The sequence below is a fragment of the Vulpes lagopus genome, chromosome 6 (genome assembly GCF_018345385.1).
Source record: "Vulpes lagopus strain Blue_001 chromosome 6, ASM1834538v1, whole genome shotgun sequence".
Taxonomy (NCBI): Eukaryota; Metazoa; Chordata; class Mammalia; order Carnivora; family Canidae; genus Vulpes; species Vulpes lagopus.
Window position 1 is genome coordinate 104292796 of NC_054829.1, and position 12960 is coordinate 104305755.

The window sequence follows — 12960 nt, forward strand, 5'->3', positions numbered from 1 at the left end:
AAAAGTAGATATAATGAATGAAACCAGACCAAGAAATAGATGGTTAAAAGAAGGACAAGATTAATTTATAAGAACTAGCTAAGAAAGGGCAAGTGAAGGAGAGAATGAAGAATGGCAAGTTAGAGGTAGGAGTGGGTGATATAATGTTAAATTAAGCAGAAAACAATGGATTTTAAAAACACAAAAGAAAATAGGAAATGTTTTTAAAAATTATCATAGGCAATTGCTTGCTTCTGAATCTTAAAACATTCAGATTAAATATTGACTGCAGACTAAGGAGCCATCAGAATTTAAGAGGATGTTGTAAAGATTTAATAAATGAGTTAGTGATATATGAAAGTAGTCTGGCTTCTTTTCAGTGACATTAGTACAAAAGCAGGTGTTATTTAATGTGAAAATTATAATTGTATATATGATATAATCTTTAGTGGCCACTGCCTGAAAACACACCAAAGATTAGAAATGAAAAAAACTGAGAAGCCAAAGATTTTCATCTGTTATTATTCATTTTCCATGTCTCTTCATTCCTGACTATATTTAGTTACCAGAAAGTTTTATATGATATACATATGGTTGTTATAGTATTTATTACATAATTAAGGTTATTGGCTGGACACTGTCACATAGAAAGCACAACACTACACAGTTATTACCTCCTTTCATCGTAGAAAGGGCTTGGATAAAGAGGCAGACTTTGTACCTTTCCTATTAGACGTTTTAGTCTGAACTAACAGCTGGGAAGTCAGATCTGCATAAAGTTAGCATGTCCTCCAGCAATATCATCCTCCTTTACATTTTAAATTAGAGAAAAAAATATATGTTTAATCTGCAATTCAAGTCCCACTCCTTTTAAGAAGGGCAAGTTGGGGTAAGGTGATATAATCAAATATAGTGCCCTAATAAACTGTGTGGAGGAAGATGTGTGCGTGCACATTCTAATTGGAATAGAACCAGGAGGAACATTTGGAGAGGCAGCCAAAGGAGAAAGTGCATGTGGCCTGGGAGGTAAGCAGGCTGTCCAGATGTGTCCTATAAGGAAGGGGTTACTTTCCTGGTTTGAGCACCAGGCTGTGAAGTCTGGGCTTTAGTTTAGTTGGCTTAAAATTCAACTTTGCTAGAATGCAAGGTGACTGGCCTACTAGAGACTGACTCACAAGAATTATAGTCACAGAACACTCTAAACATTAGAATATAACTATTAAGCTTGTTAGTAAATTTTCTTCCTGCAGACTAGTCTGGACCAGTGACTCACACGGGGAAGGAGGTTGGGAGTAGAATTGGGGGTGGGAGCATGACCCTCCCTATTGAAAAGAAGCCTCAGTGTCCCTGGGAAAGCTGGTTAAAGCTAAAGCCCAACCTCCCTTCTCCCTCTGCCTCTTACCTAACCCTAGCCTGCCTTGTGATTCCGATAGTCCCTTCCAAGATGGCATGATGCCAGATTTAAAATTAGTATTTCTTTAGGAAGAGTGTAATTTGCTCAACAATATAGGAAAAAAAGGTAGAGAATCCTTGCCTTGGGCTGAAATTGTCCAATTTTTTCTCAACATTAGAATTATCTAAGGTGGGATGCCTGGGTGGCTCAGTTGGTTAAGTGTCTGCCTTGGGCTCAGGTCACGATCACAGGGTCCTGAAATCGAGCCCCACATTGCGCTCACTGCTCAGTTGGGGTGCCTGCTTCTCCCTCTCCCTCTGTCTCTCCCCCCGGTTTGTGCTCTCTCATTCTCAAATAAATAAAATTTTTAAAAAATCATTTCAGGCACTGACTTAAAATGATGTCTGGAATCCCTCCCCTGAAGATGGATTAAGTCATGGGTGGGGGCTTCACATGATGATGATTCTTATGAATCAAGTCACTGTCATCATTTTTTGCTGCTGCTGCTGTTGCTGTGTTTTTCTAAGGCACTTGTTCCCACTACCCTCCAGGAGACTCTCAGAACTCTCTGCCATTTCTCATGTAGTCCCAACACTTACCCCTTTATGGTAGAAGTGAGTGGCATACAGTAAAAACAAAGCAATCTCTACATTAGCCCAGACCCCAGAAATTAGACCTGCCCTTACTTCTGGTCGAAATACTCTATTTCAAGATTCTCCTGAGTGGTACTGGGAGAGGACTCCGTACTGTTTTCTTCAGCCCCATCAATTTATTCCCTTTCCACACCTGATCCATCCACAGCTGCGCACTATCCTAATTGACTCCGTGGCTTCCTATCTTGACCAGTAAAGCATGGCCCCCCAACCTCTACCCCTACTGGATCTTTCTCTTTTTCTTCCTCAAAGAGAGCTGTTCAGAACTTTAAACCTATTTTCTCCTGCCTATTCCCAAAACATTGTCACAATTTGTCATTCACTGTCAAGCATATCTAAGTGCAGGTAGTTAGGGGCCAGTTAGTGGATTTTGGATCCTAAGAGAGGAAAAGGAGAGGAGGAGGGATTCTCATAGTAATTTGGCCTCTGAATGGGACAGCCAATACAAAATGAGAACATTTGCACTGAGATTAATCTCTGCTTGATATATCTCCTGAATTCTATTATGCTAAATAAGTAGGTCTCCTCTTCAGCCTTTAGTTATATTACACAAGACTACCTTTTACTGCCCTGGCTTTGGGAAAAGATCAAGCTGTCCCCTCCAGAAAAGGTAGGGAGGGGGGTGAGTTTAGGGAGAAAACCTACCCCACCCCACTCACCTGCCTCTTCCATCTCCATACATATTTCCATATACTTATTTCTATAATACTCTGTGAAAAAAAAAAATACTCTGTGATTTTCCCTGATCTCCCTGAATCTACCCATGGCTCCCTACACCCTACTCCTATAACCTTTGAAATTCCTACTTTATGACCACAAATTCTCCTATCTGCTCAATTGTGTCTCTAAATATCCCTTGTATTTTTTGGCCTTAACTGCAATCTGGGGATATGCTTTCCCTGCAGCCTGTCAAAGATATCCAATTATCTTCTCATACTCTATGTACCTTGAAGTTGAAAAGCAGGGTCTGTGTCTCTTTGATTTCTAGAGATACTTCTGGACTGAGTTTATGCCAGGCTTTCATAAAGTGCCCTGCTCATTTGAGGCATTCACATCTTCTATACTATCTTCTTTCTTTCCTCATTCAACTCATTATTAATTGCTTGGCACCTTATTTACTGTCATCTTTTCTGCCCCTTGTCTGGCCCTCATTCTGGGTAACTTCAGCATCCATGAGAATTGTTCTTCTAGTGCCCTCAACAATTTCTCTTCTTCCCTCCACCTCATCCACCCACATTTCAGGTCCTGCCATTGCACAAACTGCTCAGATAAGTAGTTCATAAATCTCACCACCCAATCTCCTGTGTTTCCAAATTCTTCTCTCTTTCCCCTAGTTCCCATTTCTGTAATGTCTACAGGATCTCCAGGCTACAAATCCATTTACTTTTCCCTTATCCATCAGCCCCCTCCTCCTTTTGCTTTTCTCCTTGACCATCTTTTATTCCCTAATCCATTACTTCATCGACACTGTCCTAGACTCCCTCCCTCCTGTCTATCCCATCTACCACCCCCATTATGCCTGCTGGTGCCCCGTGTTTGAGCACTGCTAGAGAAGGACATTCTTATACCACTAGGGCCATGACTTCAGTCTTCAGTACCATCTCCCAAATTTATGTTTTTTCTAGTTAATGTCCCTTTTTAAAAAGATTTTATTTAGGGACGCCTGGATGGCTCAGTGGTTTAGAGCCTGCCTTCCACCCAGGGCATGATCCTGGAGTCCTGGGATCAAGTCCCGCATCGGGCTTCCTGCATAGAGCCTGCTTCTCCATCTGCCTGTGTCTCTGCCTCTCTCTCTCTCTCTCTCTGTGTGTGTGTGTGTCTCTCACGAATTAAAAATAAATAAATAAATAAATAAATAAATAATCAAAAAAATATTTAAAAAATTAAATAAAAGATTTTATTTATTTGAGAGAGAGTGAGCAAGAGAGAGAAGGAACAGGGTGAGGAGCAGAGGGAGAGAGAGAAGCAGACTCCTCTGCTGAGCAGGGAGCCCAAGGCGGGGCTCGGTTCCAGGACTCCAGGATCCTGACCTGAGCCGAAGGCAGATGCTTAACAGGTTGAGCCACCCAGGCGCCCCTAGTCACTTCATATTCTTATTCTTCAGTGTGACTACTTTAAACTGTTTTCATTCTTTCTAAAACCACCCACCGCTCCCACTTCCTTACTCTCAGTTGACGATGTCACCTTGTGGTCTGCAGAATGGGCCCCCAGAGATGTCCACACACTAATTCCTGGAACATGTTAGGTCACATGGCAAAAGGGACTTTGTAGATGTGATTAACATTATGGGCTTTACTATAGAAAGAGTAGCTTGAATTATCCAGGTGGGCCCAACGTAGTCACACAAGTCCTTTAAAAGCAGGGAAATTTCTCTAGCTGAGGCAAAGAGATGCAGCAGGACGAGAAGTCAGAAAGATTCCAGTTGTGAGAAGGATTCCACACTCCGTTGCTGGCTCTGGGACAGCCTCTAGCTGGCTCTGGGACAGCCTCTAGCTGTCAAAGGTGGCTCCCAGTTGACAGCCAGCAGAGCAACACAGAGACCTTGATCCTGAAGCGAGAGGGAACTGGATTCTGCTAACAGCCTGAATGGATCTGGAAGTTTGCCAGAGCCTACTGATAAGAGCCCTGCTTGTCGACACCTTGATTTCAGTCCCGGTGAAACCCAGAGCTGAGAAACCAGCAGAATCTGGAGGACTACTGACCTGCAGAATGGTGAGCTAATACCTTGTGTTGTTTCAAGCTAGTAAGTTTGTAATTTGTTACAGCAGCAAGTAAAAACTGATACACACCTCCAAACTCACAGAAAAATGGAAGCATGGAGAGCAAGAATTTTAACTTCCTAGAAGCAGTCTACAAACGTGATTCCCATGCTGCTTTTTTGCCCTTTTCCCTTCTGTGGTTGAGGAGCTGTTCCTCCTCAATTTCCTTAACACTTCATTCTCCTAGTTCCCCACCCCCCCAGTTTTGTGTTTTCAGGCCCATCTGCAGTGTTCTCCTTTGCCAACCCTTTAATGTTGGGCCCTTTCTTGGACCTCTTCCCTTTTTACTCTGGACCCTATTTCCAGGCCGTCTCATTTTTTTCCCAGTGGCTTACTCATTATCTTTCCCATGCTGACTATTCTAAAATTTATATCTCCAGTTCCACTTATGTCATGGTCTCAGCATTCCAGGATGGAGCCCCACATTGGGCTTTCTGTGCTCATCAGGGAGTCTGCTTCTCCCTCTCCCTCTGCCCTCCCTCCCCATGCATGTGCCCTTGTGCTCTCTCTCTCTCAAAACAAACAAACAAACAACAAACAAACAAACAAACACTATGCTCTTTGAAGCCAGAAGTACTGGTTTTATGCCCTAGTGATATCACTTACTTCAATGTGATCTTAGGAGAATAATAATCTCTCTTATCTTTGGTTACCTCCTATGAAGAGGAGGGGATTTTGAGTACCTACCTCATATCATTGGTTAAAGGATTAAATGAGATAATACAGCTTAGTCCCTGGCATATAATAAGTACTCAATAAATCATAAGTGTTTGGTCTGGATGGGCCTGGCAAAAATGAGCATCTAAATTCCAAATCCAGAGGGTGAACAGCCTTATTCTCTAGTTGTTCTGGCTATCATTGTCTCTCCAATGAGACTATAAACCTCCTATGTCATGAACTCCTAGTACTGTCTTCTTAAGTTCTAATGTTGCTTATGTTGCTATTTTTAATTTCAAAAATAATACAGGTTTTCATAGAAAAATAGTCCAAAAGTACAGGTTTCTTCTTCACACTCTGCCCTTCTGTATCTCATTGTCAAGAGGTAATATAGTTTGGTTCTGGATTTTTTTCATGGGAGTGGTGTTTGCCAAAAAAGGTGTGTGTCTGCCGTGTGTATTTTCCCTCTGCTCCTTCACTGCTTATATTTGTCACTAATAAGGACAGTTTTTCTTTCTTTCTTTTTCTTTCTTTCTTTCTTTCTTTCTTTCTTTCTTTCTTTCTTTCTTTCTTTCTTTCTTTTTCTTCTTTCTTTCTTCCCTTCCTTCCTTCCTTCCTTCCTTCCTTCCTTCCTTCCTTCCTTCCTTCCTTGATTTATTTCAGATAGAGAGCACATACACCAACAGGAGAGGCAGAGGGAGAGAGAATTTTAAGCAGACCCTGTGGTGAGCACAGAGCCCAACCCTGGGCTTGATCTCACAACCCTGAGATCATGACCTGAGCCAAAATCAAGAGTCAGACACTTAACCAATTGTGCCACCCACGCATCCCAACAAGGACAGTTTTCTAAAGTCAGAGCCTATGGGATTATTTTATTTTATTGCCTACATATTTTATTGCCTCCCATAGCATGGAGTTACTTCACTATTGGTTTGTTTTGTTCATTTGTTTATTTCACTCATTGAATACTACATGCCAGGCACTACACTGGACCCTGGAAAAAATCATAAATAATGCTGCAATAAACATTCTTATGCAAAAATTTTTAAAGAAAACTTTCCATTGTGAGACTGATGTTTAGAAGATGCACATGGTGATTCTTAGATAAGCAGCATGGGCACAAAGTAGGAACTCAATAACCATTGTTGATTGAGTCAATTATTTAGGTTATGTCCAAAGTAGGAGTTATTATAAGGAGTTAAGTACTACAAATGTTTCTGTAACAATCAGTATGTTTTATCATAACAAAGAAATATCTATAAAATGATATTTACACCATGCATTGGTTTAGAAAAAATTGACAAGAACACGCTGGCCAGCTCTTTCCTTCCCGTAGAGCATTCAGCAACTATAATTTTTGGAAGGTGACTAAATCTAGTACTTAGGAAACTTTGATACATTGTAAGAACAAAAAGTTAAAAAAAAATCTCTTTCTGTGAGAAGGACAAGTTACTATTTTTCACAACATAGAAATTAAGATGAATAACTTGCTTTCTCATATGTTAACAATGAATAAAATGTAAAAAGCTCATGCAACTCAATCACAATTATACCATTACATTTACTGGAGAATATTTAAATGAATAATAAAATGACCTAATTATTTATTTCATAATATTTAAACCAAGGCACATTAATAACCACAAATCCAGAACTATCCATTAAACAGCCTTCCATACATGGGATGCTCAGTGGTTCAGCAGTTGGGTGAACCTTTGGCTTAGGTCATGATCCTGGGATCCAGGATCGAGTTCTGCATCGGGCTCCTGGGGAGAGCCTGCTTCTCCCTCTGCCTATGTCTCTGCCTCTCTCTCCTTCAGTCTGTGTCTCTCATGAATAAATAAGTAAATCTTTTAAAAGAAAACAAAACAAAACAACAACACAACAAAAAACAGCCTTCCATACAAAGAGGGGCCCTCCCCAGATGGAGCTGCAAGATTTACTTCATATAGTAAGACAGCAGGATGTCAGGCTTTGTTCTGACCTTTTTTATTTCATCCTTGTGCATAGGCCCAAAAGCCCACAACATCATTTTTTGAGAACTGTAGAAAACTTTATTTATACTTCTCTCCATAACGTCCAAATACTTGAACCTTATAGAATATTCACCCAAACTTGCCTGTGGCTGTGCATTAGAATGCAGTCCCTTTGTGTTACCAACGGACAGGATATTCAAGCTTCTGATTAGGTCTGTGATTCTCTACAAAAAAAAATGTTGGTTTGAACATCCATTTACTTTGACTGCATCCCAGCAAACCAATCTATTTGCTATTGTCCTCTGGGCAAGATGCCTAGGCTTTGTAAAATTGAACATGAACTCCTACTGAAAAGGAAAGATGAACCCAAGGAAAATAAACTTCAATTGTTGGTGTTCTCGTCTGGGTTCTTACCTTTCTGTAGTTTTTTTTTTTTTTTTTTTAAGATTTATTTATTTGAGAGAGAAAAAGAGAGAACAGGGCATTGGCAGAAGCAGAGGGAGAAGGAGAGAGACTCTCAAGCAGACTCCCTGAGAAGAACTGAGCAGAGGAGGAGCTCCATCCCACAACCCCTAGACCATGACCTGAGCTGAAACCAGAGTTGGAAGGCTGAACCGACTGAGCCACTCAGGTGCCCCTTACTTTTCTGTAGCTTTAAATAAGTGCATTTTCACCACAGTGATGCCAAACCTTTGATTAATTTTGGGAGCCTCTTCTTTTGGGGGAAACTTCTGTTGTGGCCTCTTATACTTATGTGCTTTGGTACTGCCCTGCATATTTTTTCATTATAGTGGTTTTTAATTACCATAGATAAAGGGTTGTTTACTTTCATGATTTCTGCAATAGGCACCTAGAGATGCCTCTGGATTATTTTTGTTTTATTATATAGAATCACCCACAAGCCTGTCCAAATTCTAATCATTACCAATCATTACCCTGTCCAGAAGTAGAAAACAAACATAAAATAATCGTCATTTAAATTCAATCAAGGTTTGGCCACATTCTAATTCATCCTAGTTAGAATCTGAGACTGACCTTGTTTACTTTGAAAACTGCCCAGCAGGTGTATGAATAGCAACTCCAAGAAACCTAGAGCCTTGACCATTTTTTAAGAAGGCAACACCCTTCTAAAAACATAACTGCTGAGCTCATCAAAGAAACCACAGGCCCCAGCGCCCTGTGCTCCAAAAGCTGCGGAAGAGCGCAACGTTCACTTGAGCAAAGAACTACTCTTTCAACTGTTTATTTTGGTTACGGTCGCTTGTCCTTAAAGAGAAGCAAATCAATTAGCAGGACGAATGACATGGTAGTTAGTCACCGAAGGGAAAGTATTATTAGCCTCATTAACTTGGAGCACCCTTCCCGCTCACACCTAGAGTTAGCCATGCAGCGGACTAACCCTGCCAGGCCACCCCGGGAGGTTTGGAACCCCACCTCTGCGACGCAGGCCTGGGCGAACACCCTTGGAATAACCGCTGACGTCCCCAAGCCCACCCACGCCCACGTCAGGAAGCAGTTCCTGAATAAGGCAAGGTGTGGGCGCGGGGGGGGGGGGGAGGGTGATCCCTTCCCGGCCGCATCCTTAAAAGTTGCCGGGGGTGGCACCCAAGGAACTTTCCCCAGATTGAGCTCGGCCACGGGTGCAGGAGGTCTGCTCCGGGCCCTGGGGCTCTCCGCCGGGAGCCAGTCGGCCCTGCCTCCAAGCCCCTCCTTCCCTGCACCTTTAGTGGCTGAGCCCGGGGAGGGTCGGCTGGGGTTTCTCCTTAAGAAGTCGCACCGGTTTGTCGAGCTCCGCTCGGCGCCTCGGACGGCCCCGGCAGCGGGAGCGGGCGCTGCCGCCACCGGCCGGGTGAGTCACTGTTTGGACACGGAGTGGGCGGGCGAGGGTGTGAGAGAATGAATGATGTCAGGAGCGCGCAGGGCGGCGGGCGGGGAGAGCGGGCTGCCGGGCCGCGGTAAACACCGAGCGCCGCGCCGCGCCGCGCCGCGGGCCGAGCGGGCCGGGAGACCCCGCCCTCGGCGCGCACGGAGCCGTCCTCGGCCGCCGAGCCCGGCCGTGCTGCAGCGCCGCGGGCAGCGGCCTCGGGGGCGGCGGCCGCGGGAGGCAGCGGGAGGCCGCGGGAGGCAGCGGGGGAGCGGGGCCGCGGCGCGCGCGGACGGACCCCCCAGCAAACTTTCTAGCGGCTTCGGTGCGGGGGGCGGGGGTGGCTGCGGCGGCGGGCTCCGTCCCCCGGCCGAGTCCCCGCCTGGGAGCCGGTGCCGCCGGGCTGGCAGCGGCGGGAGCCCCAGCTGGGAGCGGTAAGGAGCGCCCGGAGGGGCCGGAGGGACCCGGAGGTGGGGGGGGCCGGGGCAGAGGAGCGCGCGCCGGGCCGCGCGGGGAGGGGGCAGGTGGGTGGCGAGCGCGGACGTGGCTCTAATTCGGCCCCCGCGCGCCCCGCCCGCCGCAGGGCATCCTTGGTCGGTGTTGCCCGGGAGGGGGTTGGATGTGTGGCTGAGTCTCCTTGCGCTGAGCTTTCGTCTCATTCATTTGCAACCATTTTTCGGGGTAACTCGGTCCTGGCGTGGAAAGGACCCAGATTAAACCATACCTTGTCCAGAGCCACTCGGGAGGGCAGGACTGAAGTTCAGAAGGTGGAGGAGGGACGGTCTTGCTCTCTTCCGAGAGCCACTTACTGACGAGGTGTGAACAGCAGTAGTCCAGCCCTGGGCTGCCCACCCTCAAACCTTGGCATCCCCGAGCCACGCCGCTCAAGGAAAAGGGAGGGTTGGCTTCTCCGCGCGGGTGGGTGGGCATGGACCCGTCTGCCCCTCCCAGATCCGGATCGCCGTCAGTAACCCGCGGCCACCTCTTGGAACAACTCGGATGTGCTGTAATCTTTTATTTCTATTTTCAATCTTTGCCGTTCTTCCGTTTCATCTTGTCTGCTCTAATATGACCTCAAAACGTTTTGACGTTTATGCTACATTTTGAAGAGCTTCGACTGTGCAGTGACTCTAGGTTGGGCATGGATTTTGAATGTGAACTTTGCAAATCCTTGGCGTCACTCTTAGTCTCATCTATTAACGGTAGGTTCTAAGTTCTGTTAAACATTGACTCAGTAAAATGGGACCGTAACTACAGACGATAGGTCTCTCTCGCTTTAAAACCCTCATTACCCTCATAGTGTCTGGCACAAAGCAGACCCCAACAAATTGTAACTGTTTACATATAAATAATGGTGTATTCCAGAGCTGGCATGGGTGACAACCAATTAATGTCCACAAAATTTCCTGCCTATAAACCTGGTGGGCTGAGCTTCAGCCTGGGAAATCCTTTGGCAAGTTCCTTGGATCTTCAGGAAGTTAAGCATTTCGTTGTGGATACCTGAAAGGCTTTTGGTTGCCACCCCGTTTCACTGGAACTGTCGATTGCTGTTTAAACTGAGTCAGAGCAACCAGTGAAAAGTGACAATCCTAGAATTTGCAGGAAGACTGGACAGATGGAAAACTCTAACCTTAACCTTTTTTTTTTTTTTTTCCTCCAAGTAGGCAGTGCAGAATTTCCTTTTTATAGTCCTTTCCTTGATTTGTCCCTTGTCTTACCTCACAGTAGTCTTCTGGTTGAAGTGTTGTTTTACAAGTTAATATTTAATTTGGTTTCTTTAGTTTTCATTTTTAAGTAAAGCCGGTTGACTTAGGAACCTGGAGGGAAATACAGGACACATTTGGGTTGCTGCCTCCTGGCCTCAGTTTCTCTTCTCCTGGGATCTTACAAAAGCCCGAGGAACTATTTGGAAGGATAGGAAGTATTTGCTTGGCTGTTATTGGAAAGATTTGTTCTTAACCATATCTACAACAGCTTTTAGGGTTAAAGGTCACAGGTTTTTAACACCATCTGATGTGGAAAGGTCTTGGGGGCTTTGGAATCCAGGAGGCCTGAGGCTATCTGGGTGGTAACTTACTTGCCGTATTTGAGCAAGTGACTTAAACTCTGGAAATTGGGGAGGACTTTAAACAAAATATGGGGCAAAATAGAAATAATCTTACATCTATTAAAATATACAATGGAATACAAATGGGAACTTTCTTTTTTAAAGAAGTGATACTTTGAGGGTTTTTTTGGGAGAAAGTGACAATTACTGAGAATTTTAGATAGTTTTGGATGAGAGTAGCCTACCCACCTTTACTTAGTTCTCTTATGGAGGAATTGAAGCCTCTAACCTGAACTATCAGACATTTATTCACTTCATTCGGTTGTTAAACATTTAGTGAGAAGCTACTATATTCTAGCCACTACAGTAGGTACTAGTGATGCTAACATGAAGATTTTGTAACTGTCCTTGAAGCTTCCAGTCCAGTAGAGAGCGCCCCTCACCTTGATGATGGGGGGGGGGGGGGAAGGAAAAAGGCGGAAAGGATGGGGACTTGGGAGGAAACCAGAAGTGAGTAGGCTCCCTCCTGTAAGCTGCCTCCTACTGGTAACACAAGATCTAGTGGCTTTACAATGAGTCCTGAATTGGGGCTCATACATTCTTATGAGGCTGAACAATGCAAATATGCCTTGCTTTGCCCAATAAAAATATTAGAGATAAGTTAGACCATTAAGAAAAGTGTGTTTTTAAAGATTTTATTTATTTGAGAGAAAGAAAGAGCAAGCAAGCATGAGCGAGTGGGAGAGTACAAGCTAGGGGGAAAGGCATAAAGAGAGGGTGAAGCAGACTCCTCACTGAGCAGTGAGCCTAATACGGGGCTTGATCCCAGGACTCTGGGATCATGAACTGAGCCGAAGGCAGACACTTAACCAACTGAGCCAACCAGATGCCCCCATTAAAATAATCTAAATGAACCCCAGAACAAACTTGCTTAAATGTAATCTGAAGGGTAAATTCAGCTAAGCCAACATTTATTTACTGTGAGCAAAGCACTGTGGTAGATTTTTGAGAAGATAATCACTGTGTGAGAATATTCCAACTTATTACATTTTCCCCATATAATAAGTAGTATATTACTTATGGAAGTTTAAAAGTACAGATTAAACAAACCAGCAGTCACCCAGAAAATCACTTAATGTTCTATCCTCAAATTCTTTTTCACCTCTGTAAAAACATATGACACAGAAAGCTAAGATGTATTAAGAACACTGATTTGGAGAAATAACTTTTCTGAAGCTGCACTGCTAGAAAGTCATTCTCTACATAACTGAGTTTGTTTCCTACACACTGTTTTCTAACTTGTTTTTTTTTCATCCAGATATGGACATCTTTATCACTAAAATACTCCTATACAGCAGCTTTTATAGTTCTCTATTATATGGCTGCATCCCAACTTATCCAGGCCCTTGTTTTGGGACAGTTTGTTTTCAGTTTTACTATTTTAAGCAACTCTGCAGTAAATATCCTTCTAGCTATATCTAAGTGTATATCCATGATGATTTTAGTAATTTTGCATTTTAAAAAGTGAATTATAGGGCACCTAGGTGGCTCAGTGGTTGAGCATCTGCCTTTGGCTCAGGTCGTGATCCCAGGGTCCTGGGATCGAGTTCCACATCGGGCTTCCCACCGGGA

The 12960-nt window shown here is 44.1% G+C and overlaps 2 protein-coding genes across 5 annotated transcripts in view; one reads left to right on the forward strand and one right to left on the reverse strand.

Moving 5' to 3' along the window:
- PAPSS1 (3'-phosphoadenosine 5'-phosphosulfate synthase 1) overlaps window positions 1-10419 on the reverse strand; it is a 185037-nt gene extending 174618 nt beyond the window's left edge. The window contains exon 1 of the mRNA XM_041760016.1: window positions 10006-10419. The gene's annotated coding sequence lies outside the window, so the exon portion shown is untranslated. The remainder of the gene's footprint in view (window positions 1-10005) is intronic.
- SGMS2 (sphingomyelin synthase 2) overlaps window positions 7669-12960 on the forward strand; it is a 91401-nt gene continuing 86109 nt past the window's right edge. For 2 of the 4 annotated variants that reach the window (XM_041760021.1, XM_041760020.1), the window contains exon 1: window positions 7669-9266. The gene's annotated coding sequence lies outside the window, so the exon portion shown is untranslated. Of the gene's footprint in view, window positions 9267-9349; window positions 9716-12960 lie in introns of those variants that run through there. The other 2 variants (XM_041760017.1, XM_041760019.1) reach the window with 1 other exon arrangement.